Genomic DNA, 9,392 nt, shown 5'->3' with positions numbered 1-9,392 from the left:
CTTGATAAAAAAATGAAATCCAAAACCAAACTAAAACAAGTTTTTCTTAACATTTTGTTTTGCCTGTTCAGAGTAGCCTGTAAAATGTGAGGTCAGGGTTCAGATAACAAGGATCTGTGAAGCAGTTAGCAGCAAACCCCAGTACTTTAATTATATGAGGTATTGCTGATATATCCAACCATATTCAAGTCCAACTATTTTAAGCTCTGAGAGGTTTGAATGAAGTTTTTTTCCATTGTTCTTGGAGTAAGATATATTTTACTTTCAGAGATTTTCAGCTTAGGTTTGTCAGGCTTTTTAGTTTTCTTTTTTAGATTCAGCATTTCTCTAGGCCTGCATGAATTAAAACTGTTAGGGCCAGTGTGGTCCTCCTCTTTCAGTCTGGCTGACTCCAATTTCAGGCTGGGCAGTGTAGGAGGTCACCTGCTAATAAATGGTAGAAACTACTCCACTTTTATAATTGGCTCTTCCAGCTGCAGATAGGTATTCAAGGCCTCTCTGGTGAACACCCAGCCTCTACTCTTCTCTGAACATGGCATTCAAACAGACTGGTCATGGATCAGGTGTCACTCCAGGCCAGTGTATGTCAAGCCATTGCTGAAGCCATCCTCTGAAAATCTGTTCTAACAACTTTGCTCATCCTCCACCTTTGCACATCCTCCAAATTTATCTATTTCTAGCAATAGAAGCAATCCCTGATATACTGATGACATATGCTTTTATATGGCAGTTATTAGTTTAAATTTGTAAGTCAGAATCTTAATTCCCACCCCACTTTAACTTTTATGCAGGCAGCTTTAGGGTTGTATGCAAATATTCTGAATGCATCTGTATGACATCCTCTCCAAAATAACACGGGGGTACATTACTTCATCACTGAGGGTTTTTTCCTCTTTTTTTCTTCAAATAAGGGAAGTTCTAAATAAATAATTCTGTTAATTGCTCCTTTTTCAATAATTTAATCTATTTCTTTCTCACTTGAAAAGCAAACAGTAAAGATATTATTAGCCTGATATACCCATAAATATACTCTCACTGGGAATCACTGGGAAAGATTTACAGAAGGTTTACAAAAATAATTTCAGAAGGAAACTGAAAGTGAGCATTGGAAATAATAAACAAAATAAGAAAATCTTCTGAACCGCTTTGGTCATGCTTGCAGGAAGAATGCGGAAAGTTGTTTGACAGATGATTGTAATTTGTCACGGTGGTTTTGTGGATTATGGTTCACCTCAGGTGACAGTGGTAAGTGAGACCTGAGTGAGAACTTTTAAGAGTGACATTCAGTATAGGGCAGTTGCATTGCAAGTGTTGGAGGGGTAAATTGCTACTTGTAATTTAGTAAGTGGCTTCCTCATTTTTATTTTGTCTGCGTGTGAAATGCTTTTCTCTCTTCTAAATCTTCCTGAAAACGCTCCAAAAGCTGATGTAGAAGAATCAGTAAAAAAGAAAAAATGAAGATGGTCTGTTCACCTGAGATTTTTCTTTCTTTAACTTCCATTTTTTTCTGAGGAACAGAATGGAAATATTTTCTTTCATCAAACATTTTCTTTGATGGCAGTGCTTTGGAGTAAATGTGTGATAAGAATATCTGCAACATAAATTGGGAATTATGAATCAGTCCCTTGGCTGACAGTGGGCAGCCCTGAATGTTATAAAGGAGGGTATGAGAAATCTTATGCTTGGCACAGTTGGAATAGTTTGCAACCATCTTAATCAGGGTTGCCTTGGAGTTGATTTAACCCTGAAGCATGAGGTAAGCTTTTTGATTTATTTTGTTTGTTTGTTTTGTGGGATTCCCCTCCTCCTCCCCTCTCCAGCAGCTCTGTACATTTCTTAGAGCTATACTTGGTACCAATGTAACTTGTAGTGATGAGTGTCACTGTTTATTGATTTGGTGAGTAAGGGTGCAGAACTTTCCTTCTAACGCAACAAATTGTCTTCCTTCATCAAAATATTTTTCTCTTCTGCAACTGCTCCCCTTGAAAGCAAATGACTGATGCTTTTGTTTTACGCTTAAGGACAGAAGCTTCCAGTGCTTCTTTTATGAGTGCATATGCTTTTTTTGGTAGCCTGTCTTATTAATCTCTTTAAGATAAGCAAGCCTAGTGTTTTCCATTCTTTGTAGATGAGTTTTCATGATAATTCTAGCTATCATTCTGGGGGCCTCTTTTAACTCCATAGTGCTTCTTTTAATCTGGAATGTTATAGATAGCAGTACTCTTGATTTATAGCATTGCATTCTATTTTTCATATTATATTCAATCCACTGAGGCACAGGTAGATCTTTACTAGGATGCCACTGGCTGGATCATTCAGAATACCACAGACTGTTGCTTGTAGCAACAGCAATGATTAACAAAAATAGTTTTAAAACCCCAACAACTAAAACACTGAAAAAATATCTTATCTATTAAGTTAAAGGTATTATAAAACACAGTATTATGAGGATATGATGTTAAACACACAAATTATAAGGGATTGTTTTTTGATTACAATAGCACACTGTGTAGCTCAAGGTACCATTAGTTTGCTGACACAGGTTTTTCTGTATATGTACTTATTTCCTGACTCAATCCTGGCTACTGTTTAAACAGCTGAGAAAAGCCTAGTAGTTGTGATGCTCAGCAACTCTATTATTTTCATTATTTTTACAGGCAGAGAAAAGGATTTATCTGCAAGGACCCATATCTTGCAATCACTTATGCAGTTAATTAAAAACAGATGAATAATCAGATTGATTACAATATGATTGTTTACAAGCTTGAGAATAATTAAGCTTGAATGGATGTGGTTAGGGGGTTGAGACATTTCTGCATAATCAAAAAGGTATTAGTTGTGGGAGAAAAATATGTGAATTGCATTATTAATTGCTTAAGTTACTGTCTTGGCAGAGTATGGATGCACAATTATGTCTTCAGTGGCCACTCTGTGAGAAAAGACATAAGAGGGATGAGAAAAATAACAGTAGAAGTGAAAGCAGCAGTGATGTGAAGCTACTGCATTTTACTGCACTGCATATTTGTAGAGGCGGTCATTAGGGAAAGTCAAACATGGCAGGGTTGCAAAAGTCTTTGGGAAATCTGGAGAGATCTTCAACCAGATCTCAACTTGAAAACTGAGCTAAAGACATTAGTTAATAAAACCTTCATATGTGCCCTAAGCAACAGACTGATGCAAGGTTTTGCTGCAGAATTAGATGATGTTCTTAAAACACTTCTTATGCTACCTTGGAAATGTGTTTTTTGTGGATAGGAAATCTGCTTGCAGTTTATTTGCTGCTTGGAAGAAGTGACGAAGCAGAACAGATGTTTTTATTTTTTGCTGCTTGTGTGGAATAATTCCAGAGAAATTTGGAAAGCACTAATAGAATTTAAAGAGACTTCAAACATTGCAAAAGTTTATCTTTCCAGATGCACAATGCCTAGAAAGAAAGGTTTCTAGGTGAATTAAACAAAAAAGAACTATTCACAGGTTCTAGAGCTGAAAGACGTGAATTATTTGAGTCTCAAATAGGTATTTGTAACTAGAAGAGACGAGGCAAAGCCTGTGTTGAAGACATCACCACCTCTAGAGAGGAGGTGGATATGTTGCTGACATGCCTGTTTACAGGCCTCAGGGGCATCTTGTGTTCACAGAGTTGCACCCAGGAGCCATGGAGGCCATATAAGCACCCAGCTCTGCAGGCATTTTTCAACCAGTTCAAACCAGTTCAGACCAGACCCAGACAGTTTGAACCAGATCTGACCAGTTCAAACCAAATCCAAGTAATTCAAACTGGCTGAAACCAGTTTTAACAGTTCGAAACGGTTTTGACTAGTTCAAAACAGTTCCAACCAATTCAAACTGGATGAAAAAACTTCAAATGGGTTCAGACCACTTCCAACCAGTTCAAACTGCATCCAGCTGGTTCTGTGCCAAGGTCAGAGCGGTGTCAGCCTTTGGGATGAGAAGAGGAGGCTTCCTGTAGCACAAAGAGCAGTGCACATGAGGCATCTTTCTGGAATCACTGTGCTCCTGCTTGGAGCAGACAGCATGCACCGCTTTTCTGTGAGGCACACAGCTTCTCTCCGCCAGGAGTTATCAGAAGAAATCTGACTCCTAGTCAGCAAGAACAGGACTGGGGAGAAGAGCCCGTGTGAAGATCTGAAGCTATGAGTGCAGTTGATCCTAAATGCCAGGGATCGCAGCCAGTGCTCCACGATCAGCCATTTGTGAGCATCTGAGAGGCACAGGTACAGAGCTGCCAGTGCTGAGCAACATGGAGCTCATAAAACAAACCCCAGAAGTTAATTATTAAGCAAAGCCAGCAAAAATGTGTTATCTTTAATATGTCAATGCCAGTACATAAACTCTTGAGCTAGCAGACACTCTAAAAAATGAACACTGATTGCTGTTCTAGCAGCTGTTTCATCGGCCACTTTAGAGCCAGCAATATGTTTGTCAGCCATACATTAACGGATGACATAAGGACAGTTCAGAGTTGAGGCTTTCCATACTGCAAGCTTCACTCAGAACATTTATAACATTTATAGAAATGCCTGTTGAAAATCCCAAGAGAGAAGCTGGGGACAGGGAACTGTAAGAGGATATCACTATCACAGGAGGTAAGGAGCTGGAGACTGTTATCTGAATTCCATTGGGGATTGAAGGTAAGAATAACTAAAAATGACTTCAGAGAGAAACCAAACAAGTTTGAAAAAACCTTCATGTCTCTGCCCCAAAACAACCAACCAGTGCATAGTGGACAGAGCAAACTCATAGACACACAGCTGTGTTAATCCCATAGGCTTTGTGCTATACAGTGTTATGTGCCACCAAAGACTTTTTTGAGGGACACTGCCCCAGGAATGCTCAGATTAATGAAAATTGACTTAAAAACTCAGCCTGCAGTGAAGCCTGTTGGAGAGTACCATTAGAACTTCCCACATTCCTTTTTTTTTTTTTTTGTCAGTATCTTAGTAAAGAAAACCACAAAACCCTAACACAAATACCCAAACCCACAAGCCATCCGCTTAAACCTCTAAAGAATTTTAAAACACTTCTAGAACATCAGAGAGCAGGACTGACCAGAAAATTTGCATTGATTTCTAATAAATGTTGCTGACTTGAGTGGCTTAGATGGGGATCGCAGTTTGCTTTTGTTGAGTTTTGTCCAGTACCACTTAACGAGAAGAGAGATTAAAATATCTAGACATCGAGGTTTTTTCTGTGAAATGTGTCCTGTGATTATTCTGTGTGTGTGCTGAATGTTTATAGTATTTGATTTTGCCAGTTATTTTATATATTTCAAGGCAGAGAGAATCCACAGGAAATGAGGAAGCAAAACATCCAACCCCATAAGATTTTTGTGCTTCATTCACTTTTTTCTTTCTACTGTGTGTCCGAAAGAAAGGGGTAAATACGTTGCCTTTGTAATTGATCTGTTCTGCAACAAAAACACTGAGCAACCTCTGACTCCAGAATCCTACAGGTTTCCTTGAAGGCCCAGGCGAGTTCAGCACTCTGCTGTGCTGAGTGTCTTCCCAAGCGCCGTCAGCAAAACCTGGGAGGAGCAGACAGAAGAGGGCTTTGATGCTGCAGCAGTGCCAAGGGAAAGGGCACTGGGCAGGGAGAAGCCTGCTGGGCTGCAGCCAGAAATAGGGCCTGGGGTGGCCATCTCGAACGTTGTTCAAAAGCCTGTTCTTCCTCCCTGCTCCACCTGTTGCTGCACACAACTGCTGAGAGGCATCAAATGCTTCTTCTGCCAACTTCGGTTGTTGATTAGGGAGTCCTGCCAGTGCCTCTGCTTCGGATCAGTCCCATACTGTACTCTGGCTTTTAAAATTCACTGCATATCCTCTGTTGTTGTGTTTTTTTTTTTTTTATTGCAACTAAAATTCCTGCTGGTTTATGATGCCAGGCTCTAATAAAGACAGACTTTGCGTTGTGCACTTATAATGCTGAATTAGTCATAGTGGCAGCTTTGAGGGCACATTTATTTCTAGAACCTCTTGTTTAATTTATGATTCTATCTTGTCTTTCAGAAGTCACATTTTTCTCAGTAATGCTTCCAATTCCACAGGTTTACCCATTCAAGGAATTTCCCTGACAACAAAAATATGAACCCTTGTTCTCTCATAAGGATGCATGCTGATATTGATTCACCCTTACTTTTAGAGCACTGGGTTCTGTGTAAGATATGCAGCAGGTGATTCTCAAATTCTTCTCTTCCCTTCTCTGGTATAGATGAACACTGCCAGTATTGATTCTGTGCAGAATTTATCTTAGTGCACTTCTTGTCCTCTCAATCATTATTGCACAGGTACTCCTTCCTCCAGCTTACGTTTTGCTAGCTGCAGTGATTGTTCATAGACTGACTAACAAGGCAAAAAATGGAACTTGTTTCCACTGCTGAGCAAGAACCCAGACCTGCCTTCTAAACTTTGCCTTTGAGCTGCTACAGGATGACTGCTTCAGCTGTCCTCCCTATTATGGTGCATTGTATTCGTCACATGAAAAATGGTACTGGAAACTGCCTGGAATAGCTAAAAGCAGGTTATACAGCACTTTGTAAGTTCCTCTGGGGTGGAGAAAGATGCTGCTTGCCAGAGGGGATTTTAACAGGTTCTGTTACTGGCATTTGGGTTGTGGAGGGTGACTACTCCTGTGGATGTGCTTCTAGACATCAGGGCTAGCATTTAGTTCCCTGGAAATAGAAACATCAGTGTTGCTTTGTTTCAGAAGTATCATAAGAAATTTCTTGAGAGCATTCCACATTATTTTTTTCCCATGCCTCTTTTCTCAGTGATAAGCTCTAAGTTTTCCCGCAGTTTCTGTGGAAGGCTCTGGTGCTCTGCCCTTCCAGTCAGTACTCCTCATATTGTCAGCTCTTCCATGGTGTACTGTAAGGCTTCAAGTACTGAAGTTAAATGTACATATCTTTTTGGTTATCCTACTCTATACAGACTCCAAACATGAGTTTAGATTGCTTTGCCTAGTGGAAAGATCCCACATAATTGTAGTAACAAGATAGAAACAGCATTTGACTTTAGAGAAAAAGGAAGCTTTTTTCCATGAATTGCTCCCACTTTGACAAAATTCCAGCATAACAAGAAGGGGATCAATCTCAGTATTTTCCAATGCTTTGCTTTTGATATACCTGTGTAATGTAAAATGAAACATTGCTATTACTAAAAATGGATTATAGCAGTAGTATTCCCCATGTGTCCATTTTAGCCACCATCCACATCTAATCTATGTATCTGGGTTTTAGCATATGAATAGTCCCTCCTGGAAGTTTCTTATAGCTGAATGCTTTGATTGGGGTAGTGAAGGACAGATACATATTCCTTTGTCAGTGGACAATCAGAGGGAGCATTTTGCTTATGCAAATAATTAAGAAATGCTACAGCAAGGAGGACAAAATGGCTTCCCAGGACTCAGCAGCCCGCTGCTCGTGCTGTAATTTCAGGTTTGCTGCCTTGCAGAGAGGAGGGCTGGTTCTGTCACTCAGAGGGGGAACACACATTAACAAGCTGCATGGTTAGGGTTTGAGCAGTGCCTCGTGCTGCCAGCACTTCATGTGAAGTGCTCTTGTTCACCTAGGCAGAAGAAATCTCTGGGAACTTTTGGGCCCAGTTTTGCTCTATTCAGAATCTGTTAGAGATTTGTCATTGACTTTAATAGGCATCGGATCAGTCCATTAGTGCTGCATAAGTGGCAGACAGAGGAGAAATTGAGACTAAACGGGCTAAAGCTGTATTGTCTTCGTTTATTTATCTTTGCCAATGAATAGGTGCTGATGAGTTTAACTCAGTCTCATTACAGAAATGGGAACTCTTAAAATGCTACATTACAGCATTTTTTACATATGCTAAAACCGCAGTCTCATTATTCTGAAAAGTGGCAAATCTGTTTGCAAAGCTCATTGTAGTTTCAAACTGCAACTTAATATCATGGTTTATTCTACCAGCCCTTAGGATCATGACTTTCCAAGTGGAACTGAGGTAGAATTTAGACATTCAAAGACAAAATTGGCATACTGAAAAGCCTTGCTTAGATAATAACTTTTCTTCCATGGAAAACTGCATAAGACTGTACACATCCCAAGGCCTATCTCACAGAAACACTTGGCTGGCCAAAGGTGTACCCAAGTGTGCCCAAGTGTGTTTCTGGTGCTACCCATGCTACTCATGCACTTCCCTTTGGTGTGGAAGGTATTCTCAGACCATGCTCTTGCATGTTGGGCTGGGCTCCATCAAGAAAAAGAAGGATGTCAGGTTGTTTCCTTTAGATTTAGCTGTTTAGGGTGAAAAAATTGTCTGATCTTCTTGCTTAAAGAGTTTCTCTGGGGATAAATGAACATGCTAAGCCAGAAAGGTTCTTCTCAAAGCATTTAATTGGTACTGATCACCTCCTTAATACTTAAATTGATAATTTTTCAAATCAGTTGATATTAAGCCAAATTAAGTAAAATCTCCCTGGTTGTGAAAGTTTTGCCTGTGACCACAGGATGACTGTTTACAAAAGAGTGTGAACTGGTAATTGCCCTTCTTACCAGGCAGTCCTAATTCTTCACGGTGTGACGACATTGTCACAATATTGGCTAACAAGTATCGAAGCATAAAAGTCCTGTCAGTTACTTGAGGGCCAGATACCCTGAAGGAAGGCACTGAGAACACATGGGTAAATGGCCGTATGTCTTGATCTTAACATGCCTGAACTGTTGCTCCTCATTGTCCTTATTGCACATGTGGTAATTTGCTTTTGGGTCAGCCTAGATCATTTTAAAACGCAATCACCAAGTACACCATGGGGACTAAGAAAGCTCAGCCTTCCTCTTTTCTCTGACTTTGATTTGACATGAACCTCACATTAACTGGAGAGTCCACTCTGTCTTAACGGCAGAGGAGAAGCTTTATTTTTCCTTATTTTCTGTTTATGTCTTATAAAAGCATGGAGGAAAGCTTCTTTTGCATTTCTTTGGAAGAAATGCCAATTACTGTTCTTCTAAGCTTTGTGCTCTAAGATAGTACACGCTACACTGGCATCCCCACAAGGGGAAAAAAACCATTTCATTTCAGCGAAAGTAAAATGCAGAGGGTAAGCATGTGTATCCAGCTGCCCTAAAGCCTAACAGGATTATTTGTAACAATGATAGCTGTGGAGCAACCGCTCATTAAAAAAAAGAAAAAAAGGATGAAAAATAAATTTTTCACTTTATTGGAATTATTTCTTGCACAGGAACTGAAGTAGCAGAGTGATGAAATTTGGCTCTTTGCCATTTCAGGGTGATAACAATTTCTAGTCCAGCAAATGTGACTTTTGCAACAAAAGGAGTCTGTAATCTGGAAGATAAGGGAGCCCCGCTGCCTAGGAAATAAACGAAAAAATATTATCCAGCTGCAAAA

At 39.8% G+C, this 9,392-nt stretch overlaps 1 long non-coding RNA gene across 1 annotated transcript in view; it reads left to right on the top strand.

Annotated features, from left to right (window-relative positions):
* Nucleotides 1-1,650: 1,650 nt before the first annotated feature.
* The window catches only part of LOC125328933, a 32,086-nt gene continuing 24,344 nt past the window's right edge, over nt 1,651-9,392 (top strand). Inside the window, exon 1 of the long non-coding RNA XR_007204959.1 lies at nt 1,651-1,756. This is a non-coding gene — a long non-coding RNA (uncharacterized LOC125328933). The remainder of the gene's footprint in view (nt 1,757-9,392) is intronic.

The sequence above is a fragment of the Corvus hawaiiensis genome, chromosome 7 (assembly GCF_020740725.1).
Source record: "Corvus hawaiiensis isolate bCorHaw1 chromosome 7, bCorHaw1.pri.cur, whole genome shotgun sequence".
Lineage (NCBI taxonomy): Eukaryota > Metazoa > Chordata > Aves > Passeriformes > Corvidae > Corvus > Corvus hawaiiensis.
The sequence above is the reverse complement of the archived record's forward strand: the minus strand, read 5'-3'. Positions and strand labels throughout refer to the sequence as shown.